This window comes from Macaca mulatta, chromosome 17 (genome assembly GCF_049350105.2).
Source record: "Macaca mulatta isolate MMU2019108-1 chromosome 17, T2T-MMU8v2.0, whole genome shotgun sequence".
NCBI lineage: Eukaryota > Metazoa > Chordata > Mammalia > Primates > Cercopithecidae > Macaca > Macaca mulatta.
In genome coordinates, this window is record NC_133422.1 from 45,521,032 (window position 1) to 45,539,855 (window position 18,824).

Below are 18,824 nucleotides of genomic sequence, written 5' to 3' on the forward strand. Positions count from 1 at the left end.
AATATCCTCAGATGAAATCTGGAAAGAAGTTTTCTGAGAAACTGCTCTGTGATGTGTGACTTCCACTCCCAGAGTTACATCTGTATTTCGTGGATCTCTTTGCTAGCCTTATTTCTGTGGAATCTGAGAACAGATATTTCGGATCCCTTTGAAGACTATAGGGCCAAAGGAAATATCCTCCGATAACAAAGAGAAAGAAGCTTTCTGAGAAACTTCTTTGTGTTCTGTGAAATCATCTCACAGAGTTCCAGCTTTCCACTCAAGAAGCCTTTCGCTAAGACAGTTCTTGTGGAATCGGCAAAGGGATATTTGGAAGCCCCTAGAGGCCTTTGGTGAAAAAGGAAATATCCTCAGATGAAATCTGGAAAGAAGCTTTCTGAGAAACTGGTTAGTGTTCTGTCAATTCATCTCACAGAGTTACATATGTATTTCGTGGATCTCTTGGCTAGTCTTATTTCTGTGGAATCTGAGAACAGATATTTCGGATCCCTTTGAAGACTATAGGGCCAAAGGAAATATCCTCCGATAACAAAGAGAAAGAAGCTTTCTGACAAACTTCTTTGTGTTCTGTGAAATCATCTCACAGAGTTACAGCTTTCCGCTCAAGAAGCCTTTCGCTAAGACAGTTCTTGTGGAATTGGCAAAGGGATATTTGGAAGCCCATAGAGGGCTATGGTGAAAAAGGAAATATCCTCAGATGAAATCTGGAAAGAAGCTTTCTGAGAAACTGCTCTGTGATGTGTGACTTTCACTCACAGAGTTACATCTGTATTTCCTGGATCTCTTGGCTACCCTTATTTCTGTGGAATCTGAGAACAGATATTTCGGATCCCTTTGAAGACTATAGGGCCAAAGGAAATATCCTCCGATAACAAAGAGAAAGAAGCTTTCTGAGAAATTTCTTTGTGTTCTGTGAAATCATCTCACAGAGTTACAGCTTTCCCCTCAAGAAGCCTTTCGCTAAAACAGTTCTTGTGGAATTGGCAAAGGGATATTTGGGCGCCCCTACAGGACTATGGTGAAAAAGGAAATATCCTCAGATGAAATCTGGAAAAAAGCTTTCTGAGAAACTGCTTAGTGTTCTGTTAATTCATCTCACAGAATTACATCTGTATTTCGTGGATCTCTTTGCTAGCCTTATTTCTGTGGAATCTGAGAACAGATATTTCGGATCCCTTTGAAGACTATAGGGCCAAAGGAAATATCCTCCGATAACAAAGAGAAAGAAGCTTTCTGAGAAACTTCTTTGTTTTCTGTGAAATCATCTCACAGAGTTACAGCTTTCCCTTCAAGAAGCCTTTCACTAAGACAGTTCTTGTGGAATTGGCAAAGTGATATTTGGAAGCCCATAGAGGACTATGGTGAAAAAGGCAATATCCTCAGATGAAATCTGGAAAGAAGCTTTCTGAGAAACTGCTCTGTGATGTGTGACTTCCACTCCCAGAGTTACATCTGTATTTCGTGGATCTCTTTGCTAGCCTTATTTCTGTGGAATCTGAGAACAGATATTTCGGATCCCTTTGAAGACTATAGGGCCAAAGGAAATATCCTCCGATAACAAAGAGAAAGAAGCTTTCTGAGAAACTTCTTTGTGTTCTGAGAAATCATCTCACAGAGTTACAGCTTTCCACTCAAGAAGCCTTTCGCTAAGACAGTTCTTGTGGAATCGGCAGAGGGATATTTGGAAGCCCATAGAGGCCTATGGTGAAAAATGAAATATCCTCATATGGAATCTGGAAAGAAGTTTTCTGAGAAACTGGTTAGTGTTCTGTTAATTCATCTCACAGAGTTACATATGTATTTCGTGGATCTCTTGGCTAGACTTATTTCTGTGGTATCTGAGAACAGATATTGCGGATCCCTTTGAAGACTATAGGGCCAAAGGAAATATCCTCCGATAACAAAGAGAAAGAAGCTTTCTGAGAAACTTCTTTGTGTTCTGTGAAATCATCTCACAGAGTTACAGCTTTCCCCTCAAGAAGCCTTTCGCTAAGACAGTTCTTGTGGAATTGCCAAAGGGATATTTGGAAGCCCATAGAGGGCTATGGTGAAAAAGGAAATATCCTCAGATGAAATATGGAAAGAAGTTTTCTGAGAAACTCCTCTGTGATGTGTGACTTTCACTCACAGAGTTACATCTGTATTTCCGGGATCTCTTGGCTACCCTTATTTCTGTGGAATCTGAGAACAGATATTTCGGATCCCTTTGAAGACTATAGGGCCAAAGGAAATATCCTCCGATAACAAAGAGAAAGAAGCTTTCTGACAAACTTCTTTGTGTTCTGTGAAATCATCTCACAGAGTTACAGCTTTCCCCTCAAGAAGCCTTTCGCTAAGACAGTTCTTGTGGAATCGGCAAAGGGATATTTGGAAGCCCATAGTGGCCTTTGGTGAAAAAGGAAATATCTTCAGATGGAATCTCGAAAGAAGCATTCTGAGAAACTGGTTAGTGTTCTGTTAATTCATCTCACAGAGTTACATCTGTATTTCGTGGATCTCTTGGCTAGCCTTATTTCTGTGGAATCTAAGAACAGATATTTCGGATCCCTTTGAAGACTATAGGGCCAAAGGAAATATCCTCCGATAACAAAGAGAAAGAAGCTTTCTGAGAAACTTCTTTCTGTTCTGTGAAATCATCTCACAGAGTTACAGCTTTCCCTTCAAGAAGCCTTTCGCTAAGATAGTTCTTGTGGAATTGGCAAAGTGATATTTGGAAGCCCATAGAGGGCTATGGTGAAAAAGGAAATATCCTCAGATGAAATCTGGAAAGAAGCTTTCTGAGAAACTGCTTAGTGTTCTGTTAATTCATCTCACAGAGTTACATATGTATTTCGTGGATCTCTTGGCTAGTCTTATTTCTGTGGAATCTGAGAACAGATATTTCGGATCCCTTTGAAGACTATAGGGCCAAAGGAAATATCCTCCGATAACAAAGAGAAAGAAGCTTTCTGAGAAACTTCTTTGTGTTCTGTGAAATCATCTCACAGAGTTACAGCTTTCCGCTCAAGAAGCCTTTCGCTAAGACAGTTCTTGTGGAATTGGCAAAGGGATATTTGGAAGCCCTTAGAGGGCTATGGTGAAAAAGGAAATATCCTCAGATGAAATCTGGAAAGAAGCTTTCTGAGAAACTGCTCTGTGATTTGTGACTTTCACTCACAGAGTTACATCTGTATTTCCTGGATCTCTTGGCTACCCTTATTTCTGTGGAATCTGAGAACAGATATTTCGGATCCCTTTGAAGACTATAGGGCCAAAGGAAATATCCTCCGATAACAAAGAGAAAGAAGCTTTCTGAGGAATTTCTTTGTGTTCTGTGAAATCATCTCACAGAGTTACAGCTTTCCCCTCAAGAAGCCTTTCGCTAAGACAGTTCTTGTGGAATTGGCAAAGGGATATTTGGGAGCCCATAGAGTGCTATGGTGCAAAAGGAAATATCCTCAGATGAAATCTGGAAAGAAGCTTTCTGAGAAACTGCTTAGTGTTCTGTTAATTCATCTCACAGAGTTACATCTGTATTTCGTGGATCTCTTTGCTAGCCTTATTTCTGTGGAATCTGAGAACAGATATTTCGGATCCCTTTGAACACTATAGGGCCAAAGGAAATATCCTCCGATAACAAAGAGAAAGAAGCTTTCTGAGAAACTTCTTTGTGTTCTGTGAAATCATCTCACAGAGTTACAGCTTTCCCCTCAAAAAGCCTTTCGCTAAGACAGTTCTTGTGGAATTGGCAAAGGGATATTTGGGAGCCCATAGAGGCCTATGGTGAAAAAGGAAATATCCTCAGATGAAATCTGGAAAGAAGCTTTCTGAGAAACTGCTTAGTGTTCTGTTAATTCATCTCACAGAGTTACATCTGTGTTTCGTGGAACTCTTTGCTAGCCTTATTTCTGTGGAATCTGAGAACAGATATTTCGGATCTCTTTGAAGACTATAGGGTCAAAGGAAATATCCTCCGATAACAAAGAGAAAGAAGCTTTCTGAGAAACTTCTTTGTGTTCTGTGAAATCATCTCACAGAGTTACAGCTTTCCCCTCAAGAAGCCTTTCGCTAAGACAGTTCTTGTGGAATTGGCAAAGGGATATTTGGGAGCCCATAGAGGCCTATGTTGAAAAAGGAAATATCGTCAGATGAAATCTGGAAAGAAGCTTTCTGAGAAACTGCTTAGTGTTCTGTTAATTCATCTCACAGAGTTACATCTGTATTTCGTGGATCTCTTTGCTAGCCTTATTTCTGTGGAATCTGAGAACAGATATTTCGGATCCCTTTGAAGACTAAAGGGCCAAAGGAAATATCCTCCGATAACAAAGCGAAAGAAGCTTTCTGAGAAACTTCTTTGTGTTCTGTGAAATCATCTCACAGAGTTACAGCTTTCCCTTCAAGAAGCCTTTCGCTAAGACAGTTCTTGTGGAATTGGCAAAGGGATATTTGGAAGCCCATAGAGGGCAATGGTGAAAAAGGAAATATCCTCAGATGAAATCTGGAAAGAAGCTTTCTGAGAAACTGCTCTGTGATGTGTGACTTCCACTCACAGAGTTACATCTGTATTTCGTGGATCTCTTTGCTAGCCTTATTTCTGTGGAATATGAGAACAGATATTACGGATCCCTTTGAAGACTATAGAGCCAAAGGAAATATCCTCCGATAACAAAGAGAAAGAAGCTTTCTGAGAAACTTCTTTGTGTTCTGTGAAATCATCTCACGGAGTTACAGCTTTCCACTCAAGAAGCCTTTCGCTAAGACAGTTCTTGTGGAATCGGCAAAGGGATATTTGGAAGACCATAGAGGCCTATGGTGAAAAAGGAAATATCCTCAGATGGAATCTGGAAAGAAGCTTTCTGAGAAACTGGTTAGTGTTCTGTTAATTCATCTCACAGAGTTACATATGTATTTCGTGGATCTCTTGGCTAGTCTTATTTCTGTGGAATCTGAGAACAGATATTTCGGATCCCTTTGAAGACTATAGGGCCAAAGGAAATATCCTCCGATAACAAAGAGAAAGAAGGTTTCTGACAAACTTCTTAGTGTTCTGTGAAATCATCTCACAGAGTTACAGCTTTCCCCTCAAGAAGCCTTTCGCTAAGACAGTTCTTGTGGAATTGGCAAAGGGATATTTGGAAGCCCATAGAGGGCTAGGGTGAAAAAGGAAATATCCTCAGATGAAATCTGGAAAGAAGCTTTCCGAGAAACTGCTCTGTGATGTTTGACTTTCACTCACAGAGTTACATCTGTATTTCCTGGATCTCTTGGCTACCCTTATTTCTGTGGAATCTGAGAACAGATATTTCGGATCCCTTTGAAGACTATAGGGCCAAAGGAAATATCCTCCGATAACAAAGAGAAAGAAGCTTTCTGAGGAATTTCTTTGTGTTCTGTGAAATCATCTCACAGAGTTACAGCTTTCCCCTCAAGAAGCCTTTCGCTAAGACAGTTCTTGTGGAATTGGCAAAGGGATATTTGGGAGCCCATAGAGGGCTATGGTGAAAAAGGAAATATCCTCAGATGAAATCTGGAAAGAAGCTTTCTGAGAAACTGCTTAGTGTTCTGTTAATTCATCTCACAGAGTTACATCTGTATTTCGTGGATCTCTTTGCTAGCCTTATTTCTGTGGAATCTGAGAACAGATATTTCGGATCCCTTTGAACACTATAGGGCCAAAGGAAATATCCTCCGATAACAAAGAGAAAGAAGCTTTCTGAGAAACTTCTTTGTGTTCTGTGAAATCATCTCACAGAGTTACAGCTTTCCCCTCAAGAAGCCTTTCGCTAAGACAGTTCTTGTGGAATCGGCAAAAGGATATTTGGAAGCCCATAGTGGCCTTTGGTGAAAAAGGAAATATCTTCAGATGGAAACTCGAAAGAAGCATTCTGAGAAACTGGTTAGTGTTCTGTTAATTCATCTCACAAAGTTACATCTGTATTTCGTGGATCTCTTGGCTAGCCTTATTTCTGTGGAATCTGAGAACAGATATTTCGGATCCCTTTGAAGACTATAGGACCAAAGGGAATATCCTCCGATAACAAAGAAAAAGAAGCTTTCTGAGAAACTTCTTTGTGTTCTGTGAAATCATCTCACAGAGTTACAGCTTTCCCCTCCAGAAGCCTTTCGCTAAGACAGTTCTTCTGGAATTGGCAAAGGGATATTTGGGAGCCCATAGAGGCCTATGGTGAAAAAGGAAATATCCTCAGATGAAATCTGGAAAGAAGCTTTCTGAGAAACTGCTTAGTGTTCTGTTAATTCATCTCACAGAGTTACATCTCTATTTCTTGGATCTCTTTACTAGCCTTATTTCTGTGGAATCTGAGAACAGATATTTCGGATCCCTTTGAAGACTATAGGGCCAAAGGAAATATCCTCCGATAACAAAGAGAAAGAAACTTTCTGAGAAACTTCTTTGTGTTCTGTGAAATCATCTCACTGAGTTACAGCTTTCCCCTCAAGAAACCTTTCGCTAAGACAGTTCTTGTGGAATTGGCAAAGTGATATTTGGAAGCCCTTAGAGGGCTATGGTGAAAAAGGAAATATCCTCAGATGAAATCTGGAAAAAAGCTTTCTGAGAAACTGCTCTGTGATGTGTGACTTCCACTCACAGAGTTACATCTGTATTTCGTGGATCTCTTTGCTAGCCTTATTTCTGTGGAATCTGAGAACAGATATTTCGGATCCCTTTGAAGACTATAGGGCCAAAGGAAATATCCTCCGATAACAAAGAGAAAGAAGCTTTCTGAGAAACTTCTTTCTGTTCTGTGAAATCATCTCACAGAGTTACAGCTTTCCCTTCAAGAAGCCTTTCGCTAAGATAGTTCTTGTGGAATTGGCAAAGTGATATTTGGAAGCCCATAGAGGGCTATGGTGAAAAAGGAAATATCCTCAGATGAAATCTGGAAAGAAGCTTTCTGAGAAACTGCTTAGTGTTCTGTTAATTCATCTCACAGAGGTACATCTGTGTTTCGTGGAACTCTTTGCTAGCCTTATTTCTGTGGAATCTGAGAACAGATATTTCGGATCTCTTTGAAGACTATAAGGTCAAAGGAAATATCCTCCGATAACAAAGAGAAAGAAGCTTTCTGAGAAACTTCTTTGTGTTCTGTGAAATCTTCTCACAGAGTTCAGCTTTCCCGTCAAGAAGCCTTTCGCTAAGACAGTTCTTGTGGAATCGGCAAAGGGATATTTGGAAGCCCACAGAGGCCTATGGTGAAAAAGGAATTATCCTCAGATGGAATCTAGAAAAAAGCTTTCTGAGAAACTGCTTAGTGTTCTGTTAATTCATCTCACAGAGTTACATCTGTATTTCGTGGATCTCTTTGCTAGCCTTATTTCTGTGGAATCTGAGAACAGATATTTCGGATCCCTTTGAAGACTATAGGGCCAATGGAAATATCCTCCGATAACAAAGAGAAAGAAGCTTTCTGAGAAACTTCTTTGTGTTCTGTGAAATCATCTCACAGAGTTACAGCTTTCCCCTCAAAAAGCCTTTCGCTAAGACAGTTCTTGTGGAATTGGCAAAGGGATATTTGGAAGCCCATAGAGGGCTATGGTGAAAAAGGAAATATCCTCAGATGAAATCTGGAAAGAAGCTTTCTGAGAAACTGCTCTTTGATGTGTGACTTTCACTCACAGGGTTACATCTGTATTTCCTGGATCTCTTGGCTAGCCTTATTTCTGTGGAATCTGAGAACAGATATTTCGGATCCCTTTGAAGAGTATAGGGCCAAAGGAAATATCCTCCGATAACAAAGAGAAAGAAGCTTTCTGAGGAACTTCTTTGTGTTCTGTGAAATCATCTCACAGAGTTACAGCTTTCGCCTCAAGAAGCCTTTCGCTAAGACAGTTCTTGTGGAATTGGCAAAGGGACATTTGGGAGCCCATAGAGGCCTATGGTGAAAAAGGAAATATCCTCAGATGAAATCGGGAAAGAAGCTTTCTGAGAAACTGCTTAGTGTTCTGTTAATTCATCTCACAGAGTTACATCTGTGTTTCGTGGAACTCTTTGCTAGCCTTATTTCTGTGGAATCTGAGAACAGATATTTCGGATCTCTTTGAAGACTATAGGGTCAAAGGAAATATCCTCCGATAACAAAGAGAAAGAAGCTTTCTGAGAAACTTCTTTGTGTTCTGTGAAATCATCTCACAGAGTTACAGCTTTCCCCTCAAGAAGTCTTTCGCTAAGACAGTTCTTGTGGAATTGGCAAAGGGATATTTGGGAGCCCATAGAGGCCTATGGTGAAAAAGGAAATATCGTCAGATGAAATCTGGAAAGAAGCTTTCTGAGAAACTGCTTAGTGTTCTGTTAATTCATCTCACAGAGTTACATCTGTATTTCGTGGATCTCTTTGCTAGCCTTATTTCTGTGGAATCTGAGAACAGATATTTCGGATCCCTTTGAAGACTAAAGGGCCAAAGGAAATATCCTCCGATAACAAAGCGAAAGAAGCTTTCTGAGAAACTTCTTTGTGTTCTGTGAAATCATCTCACAGAGTTACAGCTTTCCCTTCAAGAAGCCTTTCGCTAAGACAGTTCTTGTGGAATTGGCAAAGGGATATTTGGAAGCCCATAGAGGGCAATGGTGAAAAAGGAAATATCCTCAGATGAAATCTGGAAAGAAGCTTTCTGAGAAACTGCTCTGTGATGTGTGACTTCCACTCACAGAGTTACATCTGTATTTCGTGGATCTCTTTGCTAGCCTTATTTCTGTGGAATATGAGAACAGATATTACGGATCCCTTTGAAGACTATAGAGCCAAAGGAAATATCCTCCGATAACAAAGAGAAAGAAGCTTTATGAGAAACTTCTTTGTGTTCTGTGAAATCATCTCACGGAGTTACAGCTTTCCACTAAGAAGCCTTTCGCTAAGACAGTTCTTGTGGAATCGGCAAAGGGATATTTGGAAGACCATAGAGGCCTATGGTGAAAAAGGAAATATCCTCAGATGGAATCTGGAAAGAAGCTTTCTGAGAAACTGGTTAGTGTTCTGTTAATTCATCTCACAGAGTTACATATGTATTTCGTGGATCTCTTGGCTAGTCTTATTTCTGTGGAATCTGAGAACAGATATTTCGGATCCCTTTGAAGACTATAGGGCCAAAGGAAATATCCTCCGATAACAAAGAGAAAGAAGCTTTCTGACAAACTTCTTTGTGTTCTGTGAAATCATCTCACAGAGTTACAGCTTTCCACTCAAGAAGCCTTTCGCTAAGACAGTTCTTGTGGAATCGGCAAAGGGATATTTGGAAGCCCACAGAGGCCTATGGTGAAAAAGGAATTATCCTCAGATGGAATCTAGAAAAAAGCTTTCTGAGAAACTGCTTAGTGTTCTGTTAATTCATCTCACAGAGTTACATCTGTATTTCGTGGATCTCTTTGCTAGCCTTATTTCTGTGGAATCTGAGAACAGATATTTCGGATCCCTTTGAAGACTATAGGGCCAATGGAAATATCCTCCGATAACAAAGAGAAAGAAGCTTTCTGAGAAACTTCTTTGTGTTCTGTGAAATCATCTCACAGAGTTACAGCTTTCCCCTCAAAAAGCCTTTCGCTAAGACAGTTCTTGTGGAATTGGCAAAGGGATATTTGGAAGCCCATAGAGGGCTATGGTGAAAAAGGAAATATCCTCAGATGAAATCTGGAAAGAAGCTTTCTGAGAAACTGCTCTTTGATGTGTGACTTTCACTCACAGGGTTACATCTGTATTTCCTGGATCTCTTGGCTAGCCTTATTTCTGTGGAATCTGAGAACAGATATTTCGGATCCCTTTGAAGAGTATAGGGCCAAAGGAAATATCCTCCGATAACAAAGAGAAAGAAGCTTTCTGAGGAACTTCTTTGTGTTCTGTGAAATCATCTCACAGAGTTACAGCTTTCGCCTCAAGAAGCCTTTCGCTAAGACAGTTCTTGTGGAATTGGCAAAGGGACATTTGGGAGCCCATAGAGGCCTATGGTGAAAAAGGAAATATCCTCAGATGAAATCGGGAAAGAAGCTTTCTGAGAAACTGCTTAGTGTTCTGTTAATTCATCTCACAGAGTTACATCTGTGTTTCGTGGAACTCTTTGCTAGCCTTATTTCTGTGGAATCTGAGAACAGATATTTCGGATCTCTTTGAAGACTATAGGGTCAAAGGAAATATCCTCCGATAACAAAGAGAAAGAAGCTTTCTGAGAAACTTCTTTGTGTTCTGTGAAATCATCTCACAGAGTTACAGCTTTCCCCTCAAGAAGTCTTTCGCTAAGACAGTTCTTGTGGAATTGGCAAAGGGATATTTGGGAGCCCATAGAGGCCTATGGTGAAAAAGGAAATATCGTCAGATGAAATCTGGAAAGAAGCTTTCTGAGAAACTGCTTAGTGTTCTGTTAATTCATCTCACAGAGTTACATCTGTATTTCGTGGATCTCTTTGCTAGCCTTATTTCTGTGGAATCTGAGAACAGATATTTCGGATCCCTTTGAAGACTAAAGGGCCAAAGGAAATATCCTCCGATAACAAAGCGAAAGAAGCTTTCTGAGAAACTTCTTTGTGTTCTGTGAAATCATCTCACAGAGTTACAGCTTTCCCTTCAAGAAGCCTTTCGCTAAGACAGTTCTTGTGGAATTGGCAAAGGGATATTTGGAAGCCCATAGAGGGCAATGGTGAAAAAGGAAATATCCTCAGATGAAATCTGGAAAGAAGCTTTCTGAGAAACTGCTCTGTGATGTGTGACTTCCACTCACAGAGTTACATCTGTATTTCGTGGATCTCTTTGCTAGCCTTATTTCTGTGGAATATGAGAACAGATATTACGGATCCCTTTGAAGACTATAGAGCCAAAGGAAATATCCTCCGATAACAAAGAGAAAGAAGCTTTATGAGAAACTTCTTTGTGTTCTGTGAAATCATCTCACGGAGTTACAGCTTTCCACTAAGAAGCCTTTCGCTAAGACAGTTCTTGTGGAATCGGCAAAGGGATATTTGGAAGACCATAGAGGCCTATGGTGAAAAAGGAAATATCCTCAGATGGAATCTGGAAAGAAGCTTTCTGAGAAACTGGTTAGTGTTCTGTTAATTCATCTCACAGAGTTACATATGTATTTCGTGGATCTCTTGGCTAGTCTTATTTCTGTGGAATCTGAGAACAGATATTTCGGATCCCTTTGAAGACTATAGGGCCAAAGGAAATATCCTCCGATAACAAAGAGAAAGAAGCTTTCTGACAAACTTCTTTGTGTTCTGTGAAATCATCTCACAGAGTTACAGCTTTCCCCTCAAGAAGCCTTTCGCTAAGACAGTTCTTGTGGAATTGGCAAAGGGATATTTGGAAGCCCATAGAGGGCTATGGTGAAAAAGGAAATATCCTCAGATGAAATCTGGAAAGAAGCTTTCCGAGAAACTGCTCTGTGATGTGTGACTTTCACTCACAGAGTTACATCTGTATTTCCTGGATCTCTTGGCTACCCTTATTTCTGTGGAATCTGAGAACAGATATTTCGGATCCCTTTGAAGACTATAGGGCCAAGGGAAATATCCTCCGATAACAAAGAGAAAGAAGCTTTCTGAGGAATTTCTTTGTGTTCTCTGAAATCATCTCACAGAGTTACAGCTTTCCCCTCAAGAAGCCTTTCGCTAAGACAGTTCTTGTGGAATTGGCAAAGGGATATTTGGGAGCCCTTAGAGGCCTATGGTGAAAAAGGAAATATCCTCAGATGAAATCTGGAAAGAAGCTTTCTGAGAAACTGCTTAGTGTTCTGTTAATTCATCTCACAGAGTTACATCTGTATTTCGTGGATCTCTTTGCTAGCCTTATTTCTGTGGAATCTGAGAACAGATATTTCGGATCCCTTTGAAGACTATAGGGCCAAAGGAAATATCCTCCGATAACAAAGAGAAAGAAGCTTTCTGAGAAACTTCTTTGTGTTCTGTGAAATCATCTCACTGAGTTACAGCTTTCCCCTCAAGAAACCTTTCGCTAAGACAGTTCTTGTGGAATTGGCAAAGTGATATTTGGAAGCCCTTAGAGGGCTATGGTGAAAAAGGAAATATCCTCAGATGAAATCTGGAAAGAAGCTTTCTGAGAAACTTCTCTGTGATGTGTGACTTCCACTCACAGAGTTACATCTGTATTTCGTGGATCTCTTTGCTAGCCTTATTTCTGTGGAATCTGAGAACAGATATTTCGGATCCCTTTGAAGACTACAGGGCCAAAGGAAATATCCTCCGATAACAAAGAGAAAGAAGCTTTCTGAGAAACTTCTTTGTTTTCTGTGAAATCATCTCACAGAGTTACAGCTTTCCCTTCAAGAAGCCTTTCGCTAAGACAGTTCTTGTGGAATTGGCAAAGGGATATTTGGGAGCCCATAGAGGGCTATGGTGAAAAAGGAAATATCCTCAGATGAAATCTAGAAAGAAGCTTTCTGAGAAACTGCTTAGTGTTCTGTTAATTCATCTCACGGAGTCACATCTGTATTTCGTGGATCTCTTTTCTAGCCTTATTTCTGTGGAATCTAAGAACAGATATTTCGGATCCCTTTGAAGACTATAGGGCCAAAGGAAATATCCTCAGATAACAAAGAGAAAGAAGCTTTCTGAGAAACTTCTTTGTGTTCTGTGAAATCATCTCACAGAGTTACAGCTTTCCCTTCAAGAAGCCTTTCGCTAAGATAGTTCTTGTGGAATTGGCAAAGTGATATTTGGAAGCCCACAGAGGGCTATGGTGAAAAAGGAAATATCCTCAGATGGAATCTGGAAAAAAGCTTTCTGAGAAACTGGTTAGTGTTCTGTTAATTCATCTCACATAGTTACATCTGTATTTCGTGGATCTCTTTGCTAGCCTTATTTCTGTGGAATCTGAGAACAGATATTTCGGATCCCTTTGAAGACTAAAGGGCCAAAGGAAATATCCTCCGATAACAAAGAGAAAGAAGCTTTCTGAGAAACTTCTTTGTGTTCTGTGAAATCATCTCACAGAGTTACAGCTTTCCCTTCAAGAAGCCTTTCGCTAAGACAGTTCTTGTGGAATTGGCAAAGGGATATTTGGAAGCCCATAGAGGGCAATGGTGAAAAAGGAAATATCCTCAGATGAAATCTGGAAAGAAGCTTTCTGAGAAACTGCTCTGTGATGTGTGACTTCCACTCACAGAGTTACATCTGTATTTCGTGGATCTCTTTGCTAGCCTTATTTCTGTGGAATATGAGAACAGATATTACGGATCCCTTTGAAGACTATAGAGCCAAAGGAAATATCCTCCGATAACAAAGAGAAAGAAGCTTTCTGAGAAACTTCTTTGTGTTCTGTGAAATCATCTCACAGAGTTACAGCTTTTCACTCAAGAAGCCTTTCGCTAAGACAGTTCTTGTGGAATTGGCAAAGTGATATTTGGGAGCCCCTACAGGACTATGGTGAAAAAGGAAATATCCTCAGATGAAATCTGGAAAAAAATTTCTGAGAAACTGCTTAGTGTTCTGTTAATTCATCTCACAGAGATACATCTGTATTTCGTGGATCTCTTTGCTAGCCTTATTTCTGTGGAATCTGAGAACAGATATTTCGGATCCCTTTGAAGACTATAGGGCCAAAGGAAATATCCTCCGATAACAAAGAGAAAGAAGCTTTCTGAGAAACTTCTTTGTTTTCTGTGAAATCATCTCACAGAGTTACAGCTTTCCCTTCAAGAAGCCTTTCACTAAGACAGTTCTTGTGGAATAGGCAAAGTGATATTTGGAAGCCCATAGAGGGCTATGGTGAAAAAGGAAATATCCTCAGATGAAATCTGGAAAGAAGCTTTCTGAGAAACTGCTCTGTGATGTGTGACTTCCACTCCCAGAGTTACATCTGTATTTCGTGGATCTCTTTGCTAGCCTTATTTCTGTGGAATCTGAGAACAGATATTTCGGATCCCTTTGAAGACTATAGGGCCAAAGGAAATATCCTCCGATAACAAAGAGAAAGAAGCTTTCTGAGAAACTTCTTTGTGTTCTGTGAAATCATCTCACAGAGTTACAGCTTTCCACTCAAGAAGCCTTTCGCTAAGACAGTTCTTGTGGAATCGGCAAAGGGATATTTGGAAGCCCATAGAGGCCTTTGGTGAAAAAGGAAATATCCTCAGATGAAATCTGGAAAGAAGCTTTCTGAGAAACTGGTTAGTGTTCTGTTAATTCATCTCACTGAGTTACATATGTATTTCGTGGATCTCTTGGCTAGTCTTATTTCTGTGGAATCTGAGAACAGATATTTCGGATCCCTTTGAAGACTATAGGGCCAAAGGAAATATCCTCCGATAACCAAGAGAAAGAAGCTTTCTGACAAACTTCTTTGTGTTCTGTGAAATCATCTCACAGAGTTACAGCTTTCCGCTCAAGAAGCCTTTCGCTAAGACAGTTCTTGTGGAATTGGCAAAGGGATATTTGGAAGCCCATAGAGGGCTATGGTGAAAAAGGAAATATCCTCAGATGAAATCTGGAAAGAAGCTTTCTGAGAAACTGCTCTGTGATGTGTGACTTTCACTCACAGAGTTACATCTGTATTTCCTGGATCTCTTGGCTACCCTTATTTCTGTGGAATCTGAGAACAGATATTTCGGATCCCTTTGAAGACTATAGGGCCAAAGGAAATATCCTCCGATAACAAAGAGAAAGAAGCTTTCTGAGAAACTTCTTTGTGTTCTGTGAAATCATCTCACAGAGTTACAGCTTTCCCCTCAAGAAGCCTTTCGCTAAGACAGTTCTTGTGGAATCGGCAAAAGGATATTTGGAAGCCCATAGTGGCCTTTGGTGAAAATGGAAATATCTTCAGATGGAATCTCGAAAGAAGCATTCTGAGAAACTGGTTAGTGTTCTGTTAATTCATCTCACAAAGTTACATCTGTATTTCGTGGATCTCTTGGCTAGCCTTATTTCTGTGGAATCTGAGAACAGATATTTCGGATCCCTTTGAAGACTATAGGACCAAAGGGAATATCCTCCGATAACAAAGAGAAAGAAGCTTTCTGAGAAACTTCTTTGTGTTCTGTGAAATCATCTCACAGAGTTACAGCTTTCCACTCAAGAAGCCTTTCGCTAAGACAGTTCTTCTGGAATTGGCAAAGGGATATTTGGGAGCCCATAGAGGCCTATGGTGAAAAAGGAAATATCCTCAGATGAAATCTGGAAAGAAGCTTTCTGAGAAACTGCTTAGTGTTCTGTTAATTAATCTCACAGAGTTACATCTCTATTTCTTGGATCTCTTTACTAGCCTTATTTCTGTGGAATCTGAGAACAGATATTTCGGATCCCTTTGAAGACTATAGGGCCAAAGGAAATATCCTCCGATAACAAAGAGAAAGAAGCTTTCTGAGAAACTTCTTTGTGTTCTGTGAAATCATCTCACTGAGTTACAGCTTTCCCCTCAAGAAACCTTTCGCTAAGACAGTTCTTGTGGAATTGGCAAAGTGATATTTGGAAGCCCTTAGAGGGCTACGGTGAAAAAGGAAATATCCTCAGATGAAATCTGGAAAGAAGCTTTCTGAGAAACTGCTCTGTGATGTGTGACTTCCACTCACAGAGTTACATCTGTATTTCGTGGATCTCTTTGCTAGCCTTATATCTGTGGAATCTGAGAACAGATATTTCGGATCCCTTTGAAGACTATAGGGCCAAAGGAAATATCCTCCGATAACAAAGAGAAAGAAGCTTTCTGAGAAACTTCTTTGTGTTCTGTGAAATCATCTCACAGAGTTACAGCTTTCCCTTCAAGAAGCCTTTCACTAAGACAGTTCTTGTGGAATTGGCAAAGGGATATTTGGGAGCCCATAGAGGCCTATGGTGAAAAAGGAAATATACTCAGATGAAATCTGGAAAGAAGCTTTCTGAGAAACTGCTTAGTGTTCTGTTAATTCATCTCACGGAGTCACATCTGTATTTCGTGGATCTCTTTGCTAGCCTTATTTCTGTGGAATCTAAGAACAGATATTTCGGATCCCTTTGAAGACTATAGGGCCAAAGGAAATATCCTCCGATAACAAAGAGAAAGAAGCTTTCTGAGAAACTTCTTTCTGTTCTGTGAAATCATCTCACAGAGTTACAGCTTTCCCTTCAAGAAGCCTTTCGCTAAGATAGTTCTTGTGGAATTGGCAAAGTGATATTTGGAAGCCCATAGAGGGCTATGGTGAAAAAGGAAATATCCTCAGATGAAATCTGGAAAGAAGCTTTCTGAGAAACTGCTTAGTGTTCTGTTAATTCATCTCACAGAGGTACATCTGTGTTTCGTGGAACTCTTTGCTAGCCTTATTTCTGTGGAATCTGACAACAGATATTTCGGATCTCTTTGAAGACTACAGGGTCAAAGGAAATATCCTCCGATAACAAAGAGAAAGAAGCTTTCTGAGAAACTTCTTTGTGTTCTGTGAAATCTTCTCACAGAGTTACAGCTTTCCCGTCAAGAAGCCTTTCGCTAAGACAGTTCTTGTGGAATCGGCAAAGGGATATTTGGAAGCCCACAGAGGCCTATGGTGAAAAAGGAATTATCCTCAGATGGAATCTAGAAAAAAGCTTTCTGAGAAACTGGTTAGTGTTCTGTTAATTCATCTCACAGAGTTACATCTGTATTTCGTGGATCTCTTTGCTAGCCTTATTTCTGTGGAATCTGAGAACAGATATTTCGGATCCCTTTGAAGACTATAGGGCCAATGGAAATATCCTCCGATAACAAAGAGAAAGAAGTTTTCTGAGAAACTTCTTTGTGTTCTGTGAAATCATCTCACAGAGTTACAGCTTTCCCTTCAAAAAGCCTTTCGCTAACACAGTTCTTGTGGAATTGGCAAAGGGATATTTGGAAGCCCATAGAGGGCTATGGTGAAAAAGGAAATATCCTCAGATGAAATCTGGAAAGAAGCTTTCTGAGAAACTGCTCTGTGATGTGTGACTTTCACTCACAGAGTTACATCTGTATTTCCTGGATCTCTTGGCTAGCCTTATTTCTGTGGAATCTGAGAACAGATATTTCGGATCCCTTTGAAGAGTATAGGGCCAAAGGAAATATCCTCCGATAACAAAGAGAAAGAAGCTTTCTGAGGAACTTCTTTGTGTTCTGTGAAATCATCTCACAGAGTTACAGCTTTCGCCTCAAGAAGCCTTTCGCTAAGACAGTTCTTGTGGAATTGGCAAAGGGATATTTGGGAGCCCATAGAGGCCTATGGTGAAAAAGGAAATATCCTCAGATGAAATCTGGAAAGAAGCTTTCTGAGAAACTGCTTAGTGTTCTGTTAATTCATCTCACAGAGTTACATCTGTGTTTCGTGGAACTCTTTGCTAGCCTTATTTCTGTGGAATATGAGAACAGATATTACGGATCCCTTTGAAGACTATAGAGCCAAAGGAAATATCCTCCGATAACAAAGAGAAAGAAGCTTTCTGAGAAACTTCTTTGTGTTCTGTGAAATCATCTCACGGAGTTACAGCTTTCCACTCAAGAAGCCTTTCGCTAAGACAGTTCTTGTGGAATTGGCAAAGTGATATTTGGGAGCCCCTACAGGACTATGGTGAAAAAGGAAATATCCTCAGATGAAATCTGGAAAAAAGCTTTCTGAGAAACTGCTTAGTGTTCTGTTAATTCATCTCACAGAGATACATCTGTATTTCGTGGATCTCTTTGCTAGCCTTATTTCTGTGGAATCTGAGAACAGATATTTCGGATCCCTTTGAAGACTATAGGGCCAAAGGAAATATCCTCCGATAACAAAGAGAAAGAAGCTTTCTGAGAAACTTCTTTCTTTTCTGTGAAATCATCTCACAGAGTTACAGCTTTCCCTTCAAGAAGCCTTTCACTAAGACAGTTCTTGTGGAATTGGCAAAGTGATATTTGGAAGCCCTTAGAGGGCTATGGTGAAAAAGGAAATATCCTCAGATGAAATCTGGAAAGAAGCTTTCTGAGAAACTGCTCTGTGATGTGTGACTTCCACTCCCAGAGTTACATCTGTATTTCGTGGATCTCTTTGCTAGCCTTATTTCTGTGGAATCTGAGAACAGATATTTCGGATCTCTTTGAAGTCTATAGGGCCAAAGGAAATATCCTCCGATAACAAAGAGAAAGAAGCTTTCTGACAAACTTCTTTGTGTTCTGTGAAATCATCTCACAGAGTTACAGCTTTCCACTCAAGAAGCCTTTCGCTAAGACAGTTCTTGTGGAATCGGCAAAGGGATATTTGGAAGACCAAAGAGGCCTATGGTGAAAAAGGAAATATCCTCAGATGGAATCTGGAAAGAAGCTTTCTGAGAAACTGGTTAGTGTTCTGTTAATTCATCTCACAGAGTTACATCTGTATTTCGTGGATCTCTTTGCTAGCCTTATTTCTGTGGAATCTGAGAACAGATATTTCGGATCCCTTTGAGGACTATAGGACCAAAGGGTATATCCTCCGATAACAAAGAGAAAGAAGCTTTCTGAGAAACTTCTTTGTGTTCTGTGAAATCATCTCACAGAGTTACAGCTTTCCCCTCCAGAAGCCTTTCGCTAAGACAGTTCTTCTGGAATTGGCAAAGGGATATTTGGGAGCCCATAGAGGCCTATGGTGAAAAAGGAAATATCCTCAGATGAAATCTGGAAAGAAGCTTTCTGAGAAACTGCTTAGGGTTCTGTTAATTCATCTCACAGAGTTACATCTGTGTTTCGTGGAACTCTTTGCTAGCCTTATTTCTGTGGAATATGAGAACAGATATTACGGATCCCTTTGAAGACTATAGAGCCAAAGGAAATATCCTCCGATAACAAAGAGAAAGAAGCTTTCTGAGAAACTTCTTTGTGTTCTGTGAAATCATCTCACGGAGTTACAGCTTTCCACTCAAGAAGCCTTTCGCTGAGACAGTTCTTGTGGAATTGGCAAAGTGA